A 23878-nucleotide genomic window follows, 5' to 3' on the forward strand; every position below is an offset into this window, starting at 1 on the left:
AAAAAAGCCAAAGATGCCAAAAGAGTCGTTGGGTTGACAGTCGTTGAGAGTTGGGGTGCTGCTGATGACACATAAACAAAGTTTAAAAAAACAAAAACATTAGTAGTCAGACACTGCATACTGTATGAATTGACATGGATTGTTTATTCATTAATGATCATTGTGAACATTTTAAATCGGAAATAATGCTACAGTAGATTGTTTTCTAAGATATCCGTTTAATTTGTAAAGGCATTACTGGTGACTCTGATGTATGATAATGGAGGAGGGCAGGAGGAACGATGTAAAATCTAATAAATAAAAAAAGATAATCATTGGGTTGGTTTAGGTAGGTGAATGCATTTGTATCATGAATCGAAAAAGAGATCAGAAACTGCATGAGCTTGTGAATCAAATTGAATCATGAAATCTATATGAGTCAGGCCAGTATCTGACTTATAACTTAAATATCTGGTAGGCATTCAAAACATACTTACAAAATACAAAGTCGCTGTGTGCTAGGGCTCTTAAAAGAGCCTTTGGGGGTGTTGTAGCTGCTGTTGACACAAGGAAAGGGAAGAGAAAGAAGAAACATGTCTGAATATGAGAGAGAGATATCTGTACGAATTAATGCAATGATTTTTGACTAATCTGGATGACTGCTAGATTTATCACTTACAATAATCAGACTGCAATATATACTGAAAAAAAGAAAATAATAATATTATTAACACGGTGACAATAATAATTTAAATAAAATATTATTATTAATGTATTATTAATAAAATACAATAATAATTATTGTTATTAATAAAACAATATTTATTTAACAATGTTTATATTTATAAATATTATTAGATGTAGTGGTATTAATAATATGACAGACAGACGGATGGCAAATCTGACCTCATCTTTATAAGCCATGCACGTCTCTCGCTCTCATAGGCTTGGCTGCAAGCGCGTGAGCGCTGCGCGTACACCACCAGCGCTCGCAGCCAAGCCACAATAACGCGCTTTCCATACAACGTAAAGATAGTATTATTAATAATTGTATAATTGATTTATTTTACAGTAACGATAACATCACAGACAAAAAAAAAAAAAACTCAAAAAAGTAAATTTCAATATGAGCGGATTTTCTCTATCCCAAATGACGTCACAGACGTAACGGCATTTATAGCGGACGGGAAAACAACCGGAAAACCATTGTTTATGTGAAAAGTAGTGGTACATTTACTGGAAAACACAGTTAATACATTTTGTGACAATTAAAAATGTTTATTAGGTGAAAGCGGCCGTTATTTATCTTACTTACTTATCTGTATACCCTGAGTAGGGGCCTACAGTAGCCTATGTGCTATAATTAGATTTTATTATTTACTTTCTTCAAAGTTTTAAGTGTCATTTACCTTTGTATGGGGTTTGTATGTTTTAAAAGTAATTTACCTACATCGGTTAAGTAAAAAGTACTTTACCTCAGAAATGTAGTTGAATATGGATGTCCACTTGGAATGAAAACCGGGTTCTGCGCGCGGTGGTCACAACCCCTTCTTATATATGCCCGCTGCCAGGTTTCGCGGGCTTGGCACGCTCACAAATGTATATTATTTTTTTAATTTTTTTTTTTAATGTACATTTTTATAATGATACCTTGCGTTACCTTGTCAAGAAAGTGATATACCACAATAATTTAATAAATATAATTATATATAAACTTTAGAATATAAATATGTTAACTAAGCTAGATTTACAAAATTAATTAACAATTAAAATGAATCGGTTGTGCAGTCAGTGTTGGGTTACCTGGAAGGGAAACATACATAACATAATACATATTCAACAACCCATAGGTGGCGATCATATGCGAGTTACCAATAAGCATGCATACAAGCGAAGAACCATGCGAGTCACAGACACGAGTTTACTATCAACGCGTGGCATCCTTTATGGTGGCTGGCAGCATTCTGTTTTGATGTACAAATGGTTGAGAGAGGTAAGTAGTATATGGAATAATATGTGGAAATGTATGCTTTTATCATAGTATGATAATTTGTGGGATTGTGAGCGTTTTCCCCAGAGCTGACTAACGCGTTTGCACATTTGTTTTGTTAAAGGAGCTTTATAATTTTGAAAATGCAGTTTTGAAATCTATCTTAAGAATTGAAAGTAAATCAAACATGTAAGAGAAGTACAAGATGCATCCATATATGTTAATTAGGTGTGAATTAAACTGTTTTCCTTAGAAAAATAACCTACAGGAATCCTGCATTTTTTTTTTTTTTAAGGATACTTTTATTTATTTATACATTAACAATATGTGCGGGAAATTTCTACAGGTTTTAGAATGAACAGAAACATGCAAGGACATCAAGCACACTTGTGCACACCTCCATTTTCCCTCATATCAGCATCACCAGAGACAGTGCTAGAAAGGTGTCAAGGTCTGTATGTTTTTTGTTGTTGTTGTTGTTGTTATTATTTTACCATTACCATTATTTTTTACCATAAATATTTTGACCTCATTTGTTTGACAGTTTTTTTTTTTTCTGCCAGTTTCTGTGTCCTGCCTGTATATGTTGTTTTCTCTCGAAAGCAGCCTAGATTGTTTATGCTTCTAGTTTGCTGATATTTTAATGTTGATATGCCTTCCTCTGCTGTTTGTTGTAGGTAGCTCCCGATGAGAGACCTAGTGTCATGCCTGATCTGGAATCAGCTGCAGGTTTGCCAAACTCCTAATTTTGATGAATTCATAAACTGACACTGTTAGTTTGTTACACAATGTGTTTGCCTTTCCTTAGTAAAGTGTGCGTGTGTGTGTCTGTCTCTCTCTCTCTCTCTCTCTCCTTTAGATGAGCTTTCCCCTGACTCGAAAGACAATATAGAGAGCTGAGTGAGAACTACTTCTCCCTGAAAAGAGAGCGGGACCATCATTACATCGACAAGAAGAGTCTCCATTACGCTATATATTCAAAAAAGTCCCTTTGTCTTCCACGGAAGAAATATTGAAGAAATATCAGCAAAACTCTTGATCATTCCCACTACTTAGAATTATACTTCATTTGTAATACCTGCTGTAGCAATTTCCCTTCTTTATTTTATTTTTAAACCAGATCATTCAGCCCTGGCCAAGAGTGTCTGTCCATAAAAATAATAATTGGTCGCTTCTTTTTTGGCTAGAATTCCAGAAGAGAGTTCTTCAGCTCCTTGTCAAAATCAAGGATACAATTCACGTTGCCACCTCATCTGCTGGAACAAGTTATGAAGTGAAGCCGGCAAACACTGAAGAAGAGCTCGAAGCTTTAGAGAATCACCTGGAGGACAAGAATGAGGGAGCAGAACTGGTAAGTTTTCTTTATTTTCGCTCATGATCTGCGCTGTGTATGAACACTTATCCACTTTTTCATGAGAAATATTGCCCTATCGTTTTTTCCAAAAATGTTAGAAACTATTTTTGTTTATGCGTGCCTCTCTGAGATCTTTTTTTGGATTAAAAATCGTTTGTTATTTTGTTAGTTTATATAAACCTTAATATTATTTTCTTTGTGATTAAGATTATTATGCCTGATCATTGTGCCCCAAAATAAACTTTAAAGGTTATCTTGCACTGTATTATGTTTGATTGTATGTTTGCATACCATTTGCTAATTCGCCAGAAAAAAAAACGCGCTTTTACCATCTCAGAAGCACTAACATTAGCTATGGCCGTATCATTTTCCAATCTTATGTCCTTTTTCTTAGACGCTAGAAAAACCATAGATCGAGGAGAGAACCACTATAAATCTGGACATGTAGAACAGTGCAGCTTAGATGCTGGTTTACTTGCCGGTATTGTACGGGCCAGCATGAGGGACAAGGTTTATCGAGTCTCGGTAAGTAAAACTAGGGAGAGATAGAGGAGTTATAAATGTTCTATGTATTTAAGATAACTATACAAATAATCTCTGAACAAGCATAACACAGTTAAATTCCAAACATTTAATATAATAGGCATAATATAATTTAATATAATAGTTGTATTATAATAAATATAATATAACATAATATAATATAACATAATATAATTTAATATAATAGTTGTATTATATATGTTGACATTAAAGAGAATTGTCCAATAGCATCAACAAATGCTTATTATAATATATTAGAATTAAACCATATATGTTCCCTAAATAAACCATATATACTCATTTTGTTAACATTTTCTTTACCAAATGCCAAGCAGGTTATAACTGGTGTGTTTTATGTCATAGATCAAAACGTGAAAATATTAAGAGGCTTTAACCACAGACCTTATTTCAGGCGATTTAGCAAAAACCCATTCAAAAAACCCATAGACTTTTAGGGCGAGGGAACCGGAAGTGCTAAAATGCTAACTCACTTCCGCGTTTTGGCCTACAAAAGTGACGTCATAACTTCGGAACTCTATTGGGGTCTGCGTATCAGGCTAGTGACACATGGTTTCACAACTCTAATGTGCATGGGGCGAATGTACAGGGCTTAAAGTTCTCAGGCACCATTCCTGATTTCAGGCAAAGAGCACTTTTAAATTAATTCAATACATTGTGCACATTTCCTCCCGGACAACTTTTCAGACCTCAAATCTTTTCTTGCTTTAAGCCCTGAATTTCAATGCTAAAGATTTGTAGAGATATTCTTATGCCTCTCGCTGATTGGGTACAAGACAAACACTCAAACTGATCTAATAAGTACAGCTTCACCTTTTGATCAGAGACAACAACAGAGACAGACAAGACGAAGAGGTGTGCACGTCTTATAGGAGCATGGGGCCTATAGAGCGTGCACAGTATGTTTTCATCCGGGTCTTTACAGCAGGAAGTGCCTTTTCCGGCTTCATTCACTTCTGAGGTGTGTGTTATGCTAGTTGTAGCTAATGTACCCTGGAGGACAAGTGCTCTAATGGGCCTTTCACACAGGACGCGGTATGCGCGGGGCTTGCCGCTGGGTTCAGCGTTGCCCTTCAGATACAACGCGATTTGCGCTGCGCTATGACGTAGGCGGAGTTTTAAAAACCTATATGGGGACACATATTAAAAACCTGTTTACACACATTGCCTACCTACAAGTTGCCTGACTGTTAAAACACAACTATTTTTAATGTAAATCTGTCTGTCTATGAGACGATCATCCATTTTGATTTCCGTGCTTGTTTGGATCCCCTGTTTCTATTGGCCGCGCTGGTAATCGTCACAGAGCGCAGCGGCAAAAGTTGAACTATTTTGAACTTTGACCGCGGCGTGCGCGTGAGCACGCCAATGATGCGCACCGCTGCGCTTGCGCTTTGATCGACGCAGCAACAAAACATCCTTGCGCGGCGCAAGCCATTGATATGAATGGGTTTTATAGCGCAGTGCCGCGCATACCGCGTCCTGTGTGAAAGGCCCATAAAAAAACGAAGACAACAAAAGGGTTAAATAATTAATCTTGTAAAGTGCTGGCAAAGTTTCATTAACAATTGGCTTGTTCACCTTGGTGACCACTACAAACTCCTCGTCCTCATCATGTGCCTGCTTTGTGGAGGTCTGGACTCTACTGACCACTTTTCTGGTTATATTTTTAATTTCTTGTTGCTCCTTTTCAGAGTAAACATCTGAAGAGGTTTGGAGGCGTTGATGCTGCAGACCATGTGAAGTCAATGGCTGCGCAAGTAACATTGTTCCTTTTTTGCATTAGTTTACAGTGATGTTCCCTGGCATATACTGTCATGCACTCCCCCCACACACCCACTTACTCGCTCTCTGCTACATTTTCATAATGAACTCGATTGCAATATAATATTCTAATATAAATCTGTTTTACCATGGCAGAACTATGACAAATAAAATGATGACCATAATGAGCCTCAGAGGAAAAAGTGGGAAGGTTGCCTTCATGAAGACCCGTCTCTACAAGATAATCTGTGGTGAGTTTGCTTTAACCTAGTAGTTTTGTAACAATGTTTTAAAAAATTGAATATAGTAAGCAGAATAATAATCATTTTAGTTGGAGGACTCTACAGAGCATGCTCTAATATATAATACTCCATTCTGGGCTCTAGACTAACCGGCAGCACTGGTTACTACCAACTGCCTTTTGTTGCTCGCCCAAGCACATGAATATCAATGACCTTGCACATTGATAAATACTAATTTATATACTTGAAACATTGGCAAAGCCACAGAAGTTGATATTTGAAAAATATTTTAATTTAAAGGGGTGGTTCAGAATTTTGGACATCGGACCTCATTTACAAATTAGCCTGTGTGTTATTTATCAACGGTTATTATTTATTCTCTCAACAGACATTTACATCGATAGTCTGGCGTTATAATTTATTTTATTTTGGTGTACTGTGGAGTGGGTAAAACTGTTTTTAATGGCAGGCTAGAGGATACTGTTGACCACCAGCGAACTATGCAACTGGAAGGACTGGGTGAAATTTTTTGAAAACTGTCTCCACTGATAAATAACACCCAGGCTAACGTGTGAATGAGGACCGATGTCAAAAATCCTGAACCACCCCTTTAAGAGGTTAACGTTTGCTAATACTGATCTGTTTTTTTCCCCCTCATCAGACACTGTCTTGAGCTCATTTGATACAACTACAACAAAAGTAAACGAATACATGGCCAAATTCTTGAAATATGCACCAGAGGAGTATAGGAGAGGTGGTAGAAAGAAGTAACTAGAAGAGAAGATTTTAACCAGCCGTGTTCAATGTTGCCCAATGGTTGGGCCGTTTTTCTAAAGGTTAAAGTTCGACACGTAAAATTGTTGTGTGAAATGTTGGCACACTTGCAGCCGTGTAATAAAGAATGTTTCTTACGTCAGTGAAATGTCTTTATTGATCTTCTTTATTGATCTTTATTGGGCCGGTTGCATAAAGCTCTAAGACAGTCTTACAACTTAGACATCTATTTATTTTCTTTAAGACTGTTCATATCTTTTTTAAATCATTTACATAAAAATGTAGATTAGCCTAATTTGATAGCAAAAACTAAGACTGACTGCCCTTGATTAACTGCTATTGGGTCATATTTGAACTTAAGACACTGTCTTAACATAATGGCTTTGTTTATGCAACCGGCTCCTGGTCTTGCTTTGACCAATTGGCTTCTTCCTAGCTGACTCTGTGTCCGCAAACTTAGTGTTTATGTATCCATTTTAAGGTGTTTGCTGTTACTGTTGAACACATCAATACTTTAGTGAAAACAGTTTAACAAAATAAACTGTTGAAAAGCAAGACTTTATAGTGATGTTGAAATTTCAACGTTGATTGGATTTGCAAAATCTAAACTAAAATCTATTGATTCAATGTTGACGAATTCACTTATGTTGAGAAACGTGACGTTGGAAAGACGTTGCTATTTCAACGTTGATTAGATTTGCAAAATCTAAACAAAATTCAATGGTTATCCAACACTGGCACCTGACGTTGATTCAACAGTGACTCGACGTTAAAATGTCAGCTGGGATATGTCTCGTCTTTTGCTTTTGAGAGACCTTTCAAAGAGATTGCCTTTCAGACACCGTGTGTGGTACTACAATCTTGCAACCAATTCCACTCATTTTACAATTATTAGATGATGGGGGGGAAAAGTGAATTGTAAAGTATCAGTGGTTAAATACTGACTAATCACAACATGATTCTGCACATGTGGATAGTAAATCATCGTCAGGTGGTATTGATAATGTGCTTGTAAGTGTTTCCAACGCTATTGCCTAATCTAACTGGATTCAATTTGTCAGTTGTCTAGTAATTTGCTTCAAGAATCAAGACCTGAATGCAGTTTTTGGGGCCTTCCCGGAAAATTCTTACAACTAAACACTAACAACATTGTGCCCTCTGCTGCCTGATAATGCTGGCGTAATTTTTTCTCTGGCTTGTGAAACTAACTGATCAGTTTGGGTAAATATTTTTAACACAATTTAAATCTTTAAATTGTGCAAACACTTGATTTCTCTGGAGGCCTGTAGAAAGTTTGTGCACCTCAAATTTGGCTTGTTTTCGGCTGCTGTGACGAACGGTTTGCGTGCTTTATCAATTTATTAATCTCAACTCGTTTACATATCCCTTATGCTGAATTCCTGCAACTCAGTTAATCAAAAATAACCAGTTCTGGGAACGTTGCTGACATGTTTAGAAAAAAGGTGCTATGTTTTAGCAAACAAGACAGTGATTCAGGTAAGATAAAGTTAGATTTGGTGATGTAGGCCTAAACAACCAACTCAGAAACCCAAAAAAAAAAATGAAAGCTGTCACTTGAGATTCCTTGCCTACTGCTCTCAGAAATCGCAGAATTTAAAGTTATAGTAGGCTACTGTGCACACACAGAGACACAAAAGAAATAAATTTCATAACAGAAAATTGTTTTCCTGTTTGATCATTCTGCATACAGCAGACTTAAACCTTGACAACAGATCACATTTATTTCATAAGATGAATTACTGAGATGAGGTAAAAAAAAACAAAAAACACTGGGGGTCCATGTTTCTGGGTTCCGGAAGGGTCTAATGGATTGTCAACCTTAAAATCAGTCCTGTTTGTGTGGTGGAACAAGCAATGGTATATAGAACTATGTTTAACATCTTAATTTCATTAACTAATTATGTTAACTCAGCTAATTTAATGTAGAAGAGATGGACACTATGTAAACTAAGTAGGCCTAAATGTATTGTTTAGAGTTTCCTCTGACTAAAGATTTTCCACTGTTGATATGGAATATGCAAGTGTCAGAAAAAAGAAAAGCTTTACTGCTACAATGGGGTTTAATAGATGCTATATCAGGGTTCACCAATCTCGGTCCTGGAGGGCCGCTGTCCTGCAGAGTTTAGCTCCAGCCAGCTCCAACACACCTGTTTGAAAGTTTCTATGCCTAGTGAGACCTTGATTAGCTGGTTCAGGTGTGTTTAATTGGGGTTGGAGCTAAACTCTGCAGGACAGCGGCCCTCCAGGACCGAGATTGGTGAACCCTGTGCTATATGCTGAGGGAGAAACTGCAAATTTAACATTTTTCTCTTTTCTGACTTTTCTTTTCTAAGGCTATATCCTAGAAAAATCCTGGAAACTCAAAATTAACTCAATAGCATAATATTCTCATTTCAAAATAAATTTAATTTCTCCTACATTTCTTCTTCTCCTTTAATGAAGAAGACGTTGTAGGCTACCCTTTTTGCATTTGCGCCACAGTAAAGTGACATATTACTGATTGACTTTAAAAGATCCTGGATATCATTCATATTGCCAGCATATTGCAGATGTGACTCACACAAACACGAATATCAGCGAGAGCAGTATGTTTACATAATTACAGGTTATTTATTTTTTTATTATTCGTTTTGGTATAGCCTACATTAAATCTCTTAGTACACAAACTAAAATGATCACACTGGTAACACGGTTACATTCTTTCAAAACATGATCTCTTTATTCAGTTGATCGATAACTCACCAAGTACGTTATGATTTCGACCAAATGCGTCGGGGCAGTATATGTTGACGAATCAACCGCATTTCAACGTTGAATCGATGTTTTATTTTCAACGTAATAACGTTCTGATATACCGACCAAATAGTGAACGTTGATTCAACGTTGAAATTTGATCGACGACTGATACTAACCTTTACAACTAAAAATCAACGTTGAATCGACATCGGTCTGCTATCTGGGATGATAATGCATTCACTAGAGATATTTCATAAAACATTAATAACAAGTACATAACCCGTTAAAAACTTACCCAGATAGCACACGTACATCGCGGAGACGTCTTTGAAAGATCGTAGCGTCTGGTAAACATCGCATTCGAACGACCGTTTTTTAATATTAATGAGCCGTCTTCCTTACCTCTATACGATGTCTATACGATGAATCTTAAATATTTTAAATTGCATGCTGCCACGCGGATCGAGCAGATCAGACGCAGCCGCGAGTGTCTGGCTTGCATTGTGCCACTCGCATCCAAAACACGGAATATATATATATTTAAATAATTATACATACATGGCTCATTGTTCGTCGTTGATCAGCATACAATTCGACAAGCATTAAAAACATTGTTGCATTTTCCCCTTACCAGTACATGTGAAAACAAAACTGAGTTTTACCGAAGAGATTTTGCGTTGGCTAATGCAGTTTCACCATTTTTTCATTTTGTCTTACTACATATATTTACGAAGGACACTTAGCTTTTTTTTTTTTTCAGTACAGAAAAATATATTAGCATTACACACATGGATTTATTTAAATAATGCTTTTAATGATTTGTTAAGGGCAACTTTATCCTTACTGGATACAAATCTGAATGTATTTTGCAGAAAGCATAAATTAGACCCTTAGACTACCATGCCTGGCTGCTGCTTAGAACGTAAAGTGTAGCATAACAAGCTTGATAATTTGAGTAACAATTTAATTTATTCCATGATCCATGGCTTTGTGTCAGGTGGTTCTTTGACTATGCCATGCACGGAAATAGTTAAACACACACCAATCCATTTTCATATTTTGTTCCAAATAATGATGCTTACAAACTCCCAATGAGCAAGGCAAAGCTGGCAATGGTTAAGAAAACCCTTGTAGATATACGAGGAAGAAGCCTTAGGAGTAAACAATATGCAAATGTTAATTTGATTCATATTACCTCACATATTTAATATTTAATGACATTTACTTTCCAGAGAGTTGATTCAACTTTAAATATATTAAAAAAATTAAGGACACAATATACACAATGTAATGTAGTAACTGCTGAGAGCATAAAGGTGAATATAGTCACAAAGTCTGGCTTCTGCTGATGAGCTGGTGCTGATTGGAGGATCTTGGAGCGATATGACACAGAACTTACTCCTGCTGGACGAGTTCTGCCAGAACACCTACACGAAAGATCCCTTCCCTAGGAAGTGTTGCAGCTACCATAATACCGTTCTCAAAGATTATAATGAGCTTTAATAGAACAATCTAAAACATTTGCAATGAACAAGGAACAGATCGTGCATGGCAGACACTGGCTATGGACTGCATATTTATTATTTTATTGCATATTTATTATTTAATGAAACATTGATGGCCAGGTGGGTGTGGGAATGAAGGTGGACTAGAGGTAGATCTGTGCATCTGAGGATCAACTATCTCCTGAGCTGTTTGGTAGAGAAAAGAAAATGAAAAAGATGTTAGAGCATTCTATAAGGAAAGTTACTGTGGGTTAAAATACTTATTTCTCACAAACAACATTGGTAGAAACATGAACACAATACTGTCAACAACCTCCTTAATAGATACTAAACAGCTGTGGAATTGAAATCAGATTGAACATGATTCTCACAGTATTTAATTTAAAAATTAAAGGTGCTCTAAGCGATGTCACATTTTTTAGGCCAAAACATTTGTCACATACTAGGAGTGTGAACCGACACTGGTCTCACGGTTCGGTTCGATTACGATTATCATGTCATCGATTCAGTTCAATTCGATATCACAATGCATCGCGATGCACCGCATCCTCAATTTGAAATTTTTCTTCAAAAGTAATGTGTGCGCGCGTGTGTGTGCACGCCTGTTCAAACAGTGACATTCCAGTTTAAGTTTCAAGGGAGTAAAGCTTGTTTATGCCATTAAGAAAAGGAAAATCTGTCAAATACATTTTGTTTTAAAGAAATGTTCATTTAAAAGCAGCGCTCATTAATCAGTGTATTATGTTACCATTAAAGATGCGCGCATCAACCGTCGCTGAATCCGCTGTTGAAGGTGACGATCATCCATTTATAATCACGCATAACACCACAGAATAAGTGTAATTTGACCATCGGGTGCGGATACTTAAATCAGAGAAAGTTATTGGTGCGGGTGGATGATTTATTTTTGGCTATGGATTCGGGTGATGTTGGAGCTCATCCGCGCATCTCTAAAGCAGTCAGACTCTGCCAGGCGTTAACAGCTCGGGGTGAAAACGGCTAACGTGGTTTATCAAGTTAGTGGTATTGCCTCCTGCATATTCAATTTGTGTGTGACATGAGCGCACACAGCGCGTGTCTTCTGCAGGTCGTGCTTACCAGGTTGTTCATAAAAGCCGAAATGTGCCCAGATGTAGGCTTTAAAAGTAGTTGGAGCATTTTTAATTACTCGCACTCGCGTCTCACCTCCCTCTGCCATTGTATGCTACCGCGACAAATGACGTCAGAAAAGCGTCAGTACATAATAATCGGTTATGGTCTATTACTGAACCGATACCGAATTGTCCTCGTCTGCATCGCGATGCATCGTACAAACGATAAATTTTGACACCCCTATCACATACAGCGAACATCTCCTCACCATCCGCTAGCTGCCTGTCCCCTGAAAACTGTAAAGAAACGTAGTCTCCGTAGACAGCCCAGGCTCCACAAACGGCAACAAAAACAAACTGGGCTAACCCGCACCACGAAACCCAACAAAATGTTCCAGCCAATAACCAACAAGAAGGATTTGGGGGGTTAGTGTGCGGATGAGGAGGAGGGAGGGTCGAGCTAGCCTCCGTTTTGTTTGACAAAACTTTCAGCGTCAACAAGAAGTGACGTCACCCAACATCACTTTGAGCACCTTTAAAAAAAAAAAAAACAACACTTTGTTTTGCTCATTTACCAGTATTGCTGAGATCAAATGTTAACTGGTAGGAGCAGCACCGTGTCCTAACCAGACACCATAAGATTCTAGCGACAAAAATTTGTCACAGTGGTAAAAATCACAGCCAATCAGAAGAGCGCGCGCTCAGCAAGCTCCAAGCACTCAACGAAATGGATAAATACACAAATCCATGAATATTACACCTTTTTAACATTATTAAAAATACATAGAGTTACTGAAACAATTGTCTGTTAACAAACAGTTTGAACGTTCTTGTTCACTTTTTTTGTTCACAGGTGAGTTGCTTTCAGTACAGCTATAAAAGACAAACAAAATGATTTTCAAACTTGCATACTCTTTTAAGGAATAATTGACGACAGGCCATTGAATTATTAGAAAAATAATTCAGATTATGTATTTCAAGACGTTTTTAAAGTTTTTGTCATTAAAACGCTCTTGTATGTAGGACTAATTTCTTACGCATCTAATCCAATGCCTCCGTTGCTAATTCCAAAACGTCATTTTAGAGTTAGTAACGGAGGTTTGAGCCACTGATAGCAGACTAATGCTGGGGACACACGACTAGCTGACACATTCTCTGACTGTTTTCATCGACTGCAGCAGATTTTAAACACCGACTCTGAACACAGACTGAACGCGCTGAACACGCGTTTGGGCATGATCAGTCATACGTATCAAATTACATTCATAACCGGCCTTAAAGTGTGTCCCCAGTTATTAATGCAGTTATTAGAGAGAGAGATGTTGCAATAATGAGACAGAAAAGCATGTGCGTCAATATTATTATTTATTTATTAATTCAATTCCTTTTAATTAATTCGAATTCATTCTTCTTTTTCTATTATTGACAGATGACAGACTAGCCAAATAAATGAAACACAAAGCCCTTTTAACAAGTAGGCCTATCAATAATTATTTATTTGTTATATTATCTGCAATAATAATCCGTGCTGCAGGATTATCCATTTATTTTGCCTATATTCAGATTAATTTTCTATTGATTATAGATAGGAATATACTAGACATTGAAAGACATTGAAAATTAGACAGCTAGACATTGAAAATTCCAGATCAAGCGCATGGGGCTAAATGTTTTTTCTTGTTATGAATTGTATCCTATTTTCTGTTATTACCGTTAACTACGCGAAGTGATATCTTTGGTGATATGGAACTGTAATGTGGTCAAGACCTGCCTGGAACTACTTTAGCTGTGCGTTTCCCTGAAAATAATGCACACCTTAGAACGTTCGTCAACCAATCAGATTCAAGCATTCAACGGCCCTGTAGTATAACATTAAATAATGCACATATACATTACTATACCTGAAATCATCATACTTTCTGTTCCAGCGGTGACGTCGCAGAAATAGTCTGGTTAGGACACGGTGTTGCACATATTCACTCGTCTGAAAGAAGTAAATGAGCATAGCCATTGTATTACATGTAACAATTGTGGTAATTACATGTATACCCCGTTTACAGTTACGGCTCATAAATACATGTAGAATATTAAACCTACATTTCATAAATATTTTAGCAAAACTTATGTTTTAGTCAGAATTATTGCACTCCCATCAACACACAACCATCAAATGCAAGTTATACACTGGAGAAACGAGTCAAGTCCACACGCATCTGTCAAAGTATCTGACAGGGCTAACCACGATAAACTACATGCTTGGTTATTAGAAGCACTTTCTCTGCTCCTGTCAGTTTTGTGATTATGCCTGACTCAAATAATCCTAGCTTCTCCAGTCATAAAAGCTGCTGCTAGTTCAAATTTGACAGATGCTTCACCCAACGGTTCTATGTGTCACTAGTACACAACACCCCTAGCAACCACTCTTAGCAACTTAAACATGTTTGATCTCATTGATATTGTTCATTGATATTGAAGCTAGAGTCAATTATTGTGAGGGATTGAGAAAGTGAGTGAGAATCCATTTGAATGTCCTGTAATTTTAACACTAAAGGGGTTTTCCCATGCCCTAGTCTTTACCGACTGACTCACTCATAAAAGATAGATTTTTGCTGAAATAATGTATGTAACTTCTGTTGCTGTTTGTGGTCAGGGACTACTTTTTTTTTTAGACTAGAGTTCAGTGGTGGACAGCAAATTCACATTTAAATGCAAGTAGACTTATGCCGGTATTCGGTAATGCGATAAATCGCGGTAATGAATATGCACGATATTGTTATCGCGTGCACTTTAAAATACCATGAAAAATAATAGATCAGAATTTATATTTATACAACGGGCATTAGCTTATTTTCCATCAACCACTTAAACAAACACCGCGTATATGCTGCGCGAAACATGTGCGCACTCTGATGTAAACAATCCCCACATGTATTAGCTCTGTGTGCATGCGCGCCGTGAGCACTCAGTCTAATGTAAACAATCCTCACATGGAGAAGAAGCATGGCGAAAGGAGGAACGCTGCCGTCGATTTATCCCCCTTCTAAAAGCAGGGGTGTCAACACTATGCATTCAGTGTGAGACTCGCAATTGACACTTTTTACATGCTCTCGTGCCTCACATCCATTTTCTCACGCAGAGAAAAATCACGGAGCAAAGTGTACACGGAGACAGACAGACTAGGTTACTTTCACAGGTTCTGTACATTTTATTGCGAAATTCAGACAAATACCGTTTTGGCGCTTGTAAATGTGACGTGACCGATCGCTGTAGCGCCTCAGTTCAAGTAAACCGATCATCTGTTACTTTTTATTTAAAGATGCAGTACAACTTACCGAAAGGTATTTATTAGGGGTGTAACGATTCGTTTTAACAACGATTCGATTTGCGATTCATGGTTGTTGATACGATTCAAGGACGATATTGGTTCATTTAGAACGATACGATCCGAAACGATTCATTGACTTGAAATCGATTCAGTGACTTTTTAGCCAAAAATTCTTGTAAGGTAATCAGGTATCAATTAATTATGGATATAAACAAACAAGTAAAACACAAATTAATGTCAAATGCATTCACATTTTATTTTAATAGGTAGGACTGAACAACTATGACAAAAATGATAATTGTTGATTATTCCCTTGAAATTGTAATTGTGATTATTAATTACGATTATCACAACATTGAATGATGTTTTGAATAGTTTGGCCATGGGACCCACATTTCCCCATGGTCATCAAGCCGCGACCCACCTTTTTAGGAATTATATAGGCCTATTATAATACATTTGTTTACACAAAAATTGTTGACACACAAGTTCTGTCCCCCTTTACTTATTAAAAAAAATAAAATAAGAATATCACAAATACTGATAGACAGTAGGCACTGCGAGGTTAAGCTATTACATAGCAGTCCCAAACTAGTTTGTGTTAATACAATCTTGGTATGAGCCACCAGTCATATAAAAATATACAAAATAACCAGTAAGTGGCATTTTGTTACGGAAACAAACAACAATTAGGCTACCATGGTGATACACAATACTTAGAAGAACTGGTAAAGAAACATGGAAACTGCTCCTGATAAATAGCAACACACATGACGTACCAATAACGTAATTTATTGGTATTTTACTTTTATTTATGAACTTACTAATTTAGTAGTGGGTGCCCACGATGAGGAGGAGCCAGGGGCAGCAGCATCAGGAGCACGAAGGCAGAGGCGAGACAGAGGGCAACTAGAGAGGGAGGCAGAGGCGAGGAGAGCACAGGAGAGTAGGGAGAGGATGGACAGGCTGTTTACTCTTCTTAAGAAAACGATTGAAAATATATACATTTTTTCTACATATTCTTGTTTAATTTTTTTTTAGGGCGCATCGGAAGTAGGGCTGTCACTTTACATGTCAGTCTTTGTTTTTCTTCTTTGTAGAGCAGCTGTGGCTTCAGCAGCAAAGGACCATCCTCCTCAAAAGCTGCAGGTTAGCCAACAATCCAAGAAACTTTTGAGAAACAGCTTGCTTATGCATGGCAACGGTCTGTTATACTTCACAGCGGTCTGTTATCAAGAAATAACAGACCGCATTCTACATGGGAATTCAGCCAAGCCATGTAATAAATCGCGATATTGTTATGCGTATCTCATCAGTAAAGCCGGTTCCTTGATTAGTAGTAAATCACCATCACCTGCTTTCAGATGGAGCGGCATTTACTACAAAGAGCCGTAGTTAACTGACAAGCTGAGCCATATCGCACTAATATCGCGGACGTATCGCCAGCGATATTTAATGCGATATGGCTCAGCTTGTCAGTTAACTACGGCTCTTTGTACACAGCAAAACCTCCAGTGTTAAAACCTAGAGTGTTTAAGTTAATGAGATAACTAAGTGATTAATTTAGTGATGATTGAACATTATTGAAGACACCTGATGTTAACAAGTAGAATCGCTGAAGGAGAAAATTGCTAATTGTAAGTTACCATTATTGTGATGGGTAGTTGCTTTAGTTGGGCTCTGACCCTTTTATGTGTACTTTAGATTTTGTTTGGCTGTTGTATCTGAGTTATAACTGCCAGTTGAACAAAGACTAAAAAGTGATCTGATGGTGTTGGTTATATTATGACAATCATCATTTGAACTTGATCACTGAACTCATTAAAATTCTTCTTTCTGACTTCGATTTATGTTGTTGCTTACAGCATAACTGTGAATCTGAATAAATGCCCAGAATTTTTGATATAATATAAAGGATTTCTTTAAAGTTGTTTAAAAAAAAAAAAATCATTATTTTAGGCACACACAGATGTCAAGATTCAGTCTATGCATCTCAACAATGGTGAGGAGCAAAATATTCAATGAGGAAAAGTAAATTACATAAGTGGTTCCCAAACCTGTCCTGAAGGACCCCCAACACTACACGTTTTCTTTGTCTCCCTAATCAAACACACCTGATTCAACTCATCAGCTTATTATCACATGGGTTAATGAGCTAATGAGTTGAATCAGGTGTGTTTGATTAGGGATACAAAGAAAACGTGTAGTGTTGGGGGTCCTTCAGGACAGGTTTGGGAACCACTGACATAAACAATTCAGATCATAATTTATTCATACCGCAATGCATGATGGGAGCCATTAATGAGTTGTGATTGGTGGCAGCCACTGCAACATGCTTTATTATTGTCACCATTGTTGAGATTCACAGGCTGATTATTGATGTCTGTGTTTTAAATGGATATGTCTGAATGTCTTTTTTATCAGAACAATGGTTAATAAATATTTTGAATTATAAGTAAAGTACTGATAATCATAGGCTGAAGAATCACTAAACTGCTGCTAACAAGTTAAACCAAACTATCTTAATATGTTTTATTGGCAAAACATAACCAACACTATAAGATAACATTTTACTTTGTTCATTTAACTGTTATAAATCAATAACAGCAGACAAACAACAGTAAATATTAAAGTAAACATATAATGGTCTAGAGCCCAACTAAAGCAAACACCCATCACCTTAATGGTAACTTACAATTTGTGATTTTCTTCTTCAGCGATTCTGCTTGTTAACATCAGGTGTCTTCAATAATGCTCAATCATCATCACTAAATTAATCACTTAATTATCTCCTCAGCCCTAAATGCCGCTCCATCTGAAAGCAGGTGATGGCGATTTACTACTAATCAAGGAACCGGCTTTACTGACGAGATGCGCATGACAATATCGCGATTTAAATCGCCCAGCCCTATTCCATTGTCTTATCTTCCTTGAAAAGCGTTCCGTCCATTCAGCTGACATGAAAAACACTTTCAATAAACAAAACAAAACCTATCCAATGATTAAATGTTTTCTGTGTTGACAAATCTTGTGCGATTAAAGTTCTGTCTAACAGATTATTAACAGAGATTATTATTTTATTTTAATAAAATTTTATTTTAATAATTATTATTTTAAATGAACATTTCTTTTAAAAAAAAAATTATTTGACAGATTTTCCTTTTCTTAAGGGCATAAACAAGCTTTACGCCCTTAAAAAGTGACCGTTACAGAATATAATCAGAGTTATTTTAATTTATTCTGGTTCTTCCAAGCTTTATAATGGTAGTCAATGGGGGGGCCAACTGAAACCAACAGAAGCACATCCATCCGTTATAAAAGTGCTCCACACGGCTCCAGGGGTTAATAAAGGCCTTCTGAAGTGAATCGATGGGATTTTGTAATAAAAATATCCATTTTTAATTCTTTATAAAGTAAAACTATCTTCTGACAGACTGCCTTGCATATTAAATTTGAAAGCGTAACTGACGAAGTGTATGACGTAGCAGAAGCGTTTTGAACTGCAAGAGGTGTTGTTGACTGTGAAAATCTATAGATTAAATACATCATTACTGCAACAAAAAAAAAAAAAAATTTAAATAAAGTACCTGATAGTGGAGTTTGTGGGAGAAGAGACAAGATCTATAGCAAAATGATGGCCTCTCACAGCGGTTCCATACAAAGATCAGTCGCCGATGGAGGTGCCACAGCCAATCAGGACTGGAGTTCTGCAGTTCTGAGTCAGGTAAGCAGAATAAAATACACTGTAAATAAACAGTATTAAAACAAAAAGTAAAATCACTAGTACATGACCTTCCATGGCTGAATTCTTCCATAAATTAAATTATCATATTTTATATCATTAAATTATGTTTTTCAGGATTGGTTGTTGAATAAAATGTTATGCTAGTAACAATTAATAACTACTAGATATAACATTAATAAATACAACTCCCGATTCGATACTATCACGATACTTGGGTGCAGATACGATATGCATTGTGATTTGAAATTTCATCCTCTGTTGGAACAAAAGTGGGTAACTTCTATCAACCTCATAAGCAAGGACAAAAATAAAACAATTTAATTTTCTACTAAGCAATACATTAAAATGTAGCCAAATTAATAAACACTAGTCATGAGCACATTGGATTTTTATTATGTAGCTCAGAATAAATAAATAAATAAATAAATAAAATAAACTGAATGAATGTCACGTGACCTTAGGCTATATATATACGACGACCATTGTAATTTGCATCAGATGACCGTTATTATTTACGCAGCATACTGTACCCTCAACATTTTTATGAATTTTCTTGCATCAATAACCTGTAATTAGCAATTAACTGTATATATTTTGTATCTGTTCATTCGTTATACGTGTTTTCACTTCTGTTGTTTTATTCATTCATTATAAGCCGGCTTTAGTTTGTTTGTAGTTTGTCGTTAGTTCGTCGTCAGTTCGTCAAATTGTTGGTAAGTATGAATTAAGCAGCCTTTTGATATGTTGAAGTTTATTATAAAGAATTATTATACATTAATATAACACACAGACACAATAAACCACGAATACAAACACTAAAAACAAATACCGGAAAAGATTAGGGTGCGTTTATTTACTTTCCTCACAAAACAGCTGTGAGTGACGACACACGGAGCGGGAAAAAAAAGCTGTTCTGATTGGTTTAGACCGGGGCGTCCAAACTCGGCCCTGGAAGGCCACTGTCCCGTAGAGTTTAGCTCCAACTCGCCTCAACACAGCTAATAAAAGCTTGATTACCGGTTGTTAAGGTGTTTAATTGGGGTTGGAGCTGAATTCTTCAGGACAAAGGCTCAACAGGAGCAAAATTGGACGCCCCTGGTTAACGTTAGACGATGAGAAAAGTTAACGTACAAATGTGAAGCACTGTGCTACTTAACACTGGTTTCCGAAACCTTAACGTTAGTGGACGTTATCGAGTGTACAATCAGTCCAATTTTGCACACTCAACGGCTGTCCGTTTTAACCGGAAATCGCTTATTCATTTTCCTTCACTCCTCCAAATTAACTGTGTTAAGTGAGCCGTACCATGCAGTGGAAAACCGCCATTAGCGGCCCAATGTAGGGACGATGTGTGCACGAGGGAGAGAGAGGCCCGATAACACAAGCGTGCATGAATTAAGTTAAACAAGCACTAAACATATATGATGGTCATTATGCAAGACACACTATTTCCTAACATGCATGTTAACATGTCGTGTTAAACACGATTACCTTCATGACGATGACACACATCAACGCTCTCCGTCGACTCGTCTCAAACTCCTCTCCACTCACCTGATCCGGAGCCCGGAGCGCGCGCGCGCGCGCACACACACGAAAAAGTGACATCAGCATCGAACAGCCAATCGCATGCCCTGAAACAAGAGAATCGGAATTCACTTCTCGCGAGAGACTAATTCAATACTATCATCTGAAGATTCGATTGAAGAATATAAAATACATAAATGCATTTAGACAGCAAGAAGAAAATATCTTGCTATAACAAGAACATGTGTTTGTCTTATTTATACTCCACAATATAAACTAACTAAATACTCAATTTATTTAATAAAAAAAATTCAGTAAAACGTCAAATTGTATAACAAATTAAAATAACTTTTAATTTTAAAATGCTATTTATTCCTGGGAGGCAAAGCTGAATGTTCAGCATCATTACTCCAGTGTCACATGATTCTTCGGAAATCATTCTAATTTGATTAAATGCCCAAGTAACATTTTTTATTATCAAAGGATTATCACCATCATCCCTGGAATAAATAACATTTTTAGATATTTACATACAATTATTTTAAATTGTAAAAAATAACATTTTTTTTTTTTTTTTTTTTTGCATAAGATACTTATTTCAAAAGCTATATACATGTCTTTCTTACCAGTCTTAAACTTTTGTGCCTGTGTAGACTTAATATGCAAAACCCTCTAAGGGCCGTCTGACAATTTCCTATGAAAAGAGCATTTTTATCAGACATTTCTTAGGTTCAGTAATTTCACTTTAATGGAAAGGTAAAGGTCCTGTTCATCTCCATTAAAAACATAGGAGCCTGCTAAAGAAACTCACATTCAGAAAATTTCAGACGGAGCTTAGAGGCTTTTGCATCTGAAGTCTTCATCCTTTGAGTGCAAGTGAGGATGTTTTGAAGTGTATGTACATCAGTTGTGTTAATGCAGTTTAGTTAGTCTAGTCTTGGTAGGCCAGTCAACAAACAACAAAAAAGGGTTTTTTTTCTGTTAAGGTCTTAAAACTATGGCTTGCAATGAACTATCCTATTGGACACTGAGAAGAAGAGCAAAGGACAAGGTGGATCAACAACTGCAGACAATACAAACTACAGCTTGGGGAGAGGAGTTGGGCTGCATGCACAGTGACAATACCTGTCAATGTCTAACTGAGGATGAAGACACATTTATGGACTGTGTCTCTCATATTGATGAGAATGAAGGTGTCAATATGGCAAGTGTTCTTGACGACAGTGAATCAGACACGGAGTCCGAATCTGATCCAACTTCCCTGGAAGACGATTTGGCAACTTGGGCAGCTGAACAAAAAATCACACACGTTGCATTGAATTCATTATTAGATATACTGCGTCAGCATAGTTTAAATCTGCCAAAAGACTCAAGGACATTGCTGGGAACAATGCGTTTGAACCCTGAAATACAAGACAAGGCTGGTGGCCAATATTACCATTTCGGATTGCTGGAATCCATTACAGAGGTGCTACACCAGAACATCGACATTCTGAGCAGCATTGACACGCTGGAGCTTCAGGTCAACATTGATGGTTTGCCCCTCTTCAAGAGCTCAGCAACACAGTTCTGGCCCATTCTAGGAACACTGCAAAATATCAGACAAGAGGAACCAGTGACAATAGGCTTATTTTGTGGTACATGTAAACCTACCTCGCTAACTGAGTATCTTGAAGACTTCATCGCTGAAGTAAATGAATTGGCCAATGGATTTGAATTTGAAGGAGTGAGGTTAACTTTACAACTGTCATCAATGGTTTGCGATGCACCTGCTCGTGCATTCCTGAAAAATGTTAAAGGTCACACAGGCTATCATGGATGCGAAAAATGCACAGAGGATGGCGTGTACCTGGAAAACAGGATGACATTTCCAAGAAGTGACTTGCCTAGAAGAACAAATGAGAGCTTCAGAAACAAAACCGATTCTGATCATCACCGTGGTACCTCACCCCTTGAAGAAACGTCCCTGGATATGGTCTCTGGCTTCCCCCTCGACTACATGCACCTCGTGTGCCTCGGAGTCATGAGACGGCTTCTCCACTTGTGGCTGAAGATGGGTCCTCTCACTTGTAGGCTGTCGGGTTTTCAAATAAACACATTATCAGAAAGGTTGGTGAATGCGCGAAGATATGTGCCCATGGAGTTTGCACGGAAACCAAGGGCACTGAGGGAAATTGATAGGTGGAAGGCAACAGAGTTCAGGCAGTTTTTACTGTATACCGGACCGGTCATGATGAAGGATCTCCTCAGCACAGAGGTGTACAAAAACTTCATGCTGCTTTTTGTGGGAATCTTCATCCTGTGCAACAACAGTTTCATTGATGATTACTGTGATTACGCAAATGAAATGCTAGTTCTTTTTGTCACTCACTTTGGGCAACTGTACGGTCCACAGTTCTTGTCGTATAATGCACACTCCCTCGTACATCTTGCAGATGATGCAAAAAAGCATGGCATTCTTGACAACTTCAGTGCTTTCAAGTATGAGAATCACCTAAACAAACTCAAAAGACTTCTGAGGAAACCAACATGCCCTCTGAGTCAAATAATAAAAAGATTCTCAGAGATGCAAAGAAGCTGCAAAACACCTCAGAAAACCAGGCCACATCTGCTCAAAAAACAGCATGAGAATGGTCCTCTCCCTGCATCCTTTCATGAGGCGACACAATATAAAGAGTTGAGGACAAGCCCTTACACTCTTAAACTAGACCAGGCAAACTGTCACATCTACATTGGCAGCAAAGCTTCTAAGCTCCAGAACATTATTTCATTCAAGGATGAAGTTTATGTTGCCTACAGTACCTTCAACAACCAGGAATCTTTCTTTGACTATCCTCTACCATCCTCTACACTCGGCATCCATTTAGTTGGCGACCTCTCAACAACCGTTGAGTTCTGCAAGTTTGAGGAAATAGAGAACAAAATTTTTCTTGTCCCATATCAACATCATTTCGTTGCAATTCCTCTTTTACATAAAAATTAATTCTTTATCAGTGCTTTTTGTAACATAGTTTATGCATTTGAATTACATAGTTAAAAATTTTATTGGAGTAATTAAATAATATGGGTTTCAGGCTTGAAAAAAAACAAGAAAAAAAAAAAAAAAATGTACCTAATAGTGGAGTTTGAGGGAGAAGGTACAACTGGACCAATTGCCAAGTCATGGTACGCAGACGGCTACTCCTGGTGGCCTCCATATAAAGACCTTGACAGGGTGTTGAAGAGCGTCAGAACCATGGAGGAACCACAGCCAGAGAAAGGGTG

At 37.3% G+C, this 23878-nt stretch overlaps 1 protein-coding gene and 1 long non-coding RNA gene across 2 annotated transcripts in view; one reads left to right on the forward strand and one right to left on the reverse strand.

Moving 5' to 3' along the window:
• The window catches only part of LOC308689610 (stonustoxin subunit beta-like), a 392706-nt gene that overhangs the window by 154487 nt on the left and 214341 nt on the right, over positions 1–23878 (reverse strand). The gene's annotated exons all lie outside the window — the stretch shown is intronic.
• LOC308689825 lies at positions 1835–6805 on the forward strand. Its single transcript, XR_014030066.1, has 7 exons — positions 1835–1972; positions 2316–2420; positions 2647–2698; positions 2829–3320; positions 5579–5644; positions 5805–5899; positions 6552–6805. It is a non-coding gene; the product is annotated as an uncharacterized lncRNA (long non-coding RNA).

This window comes from Scardinius erythrophthalmus, assembly GCF_964197995.2.
Source record: "Scardinius erythrophthalmus genome assembly, chromosome: 4".
NCBI classification, from domain to species: Eukaryota; Metazoa; Chordata; class Actinopteri; order Cypriniformes; family Leuciscidae; genus Scardinius; species Scardinius erythrophthalmus.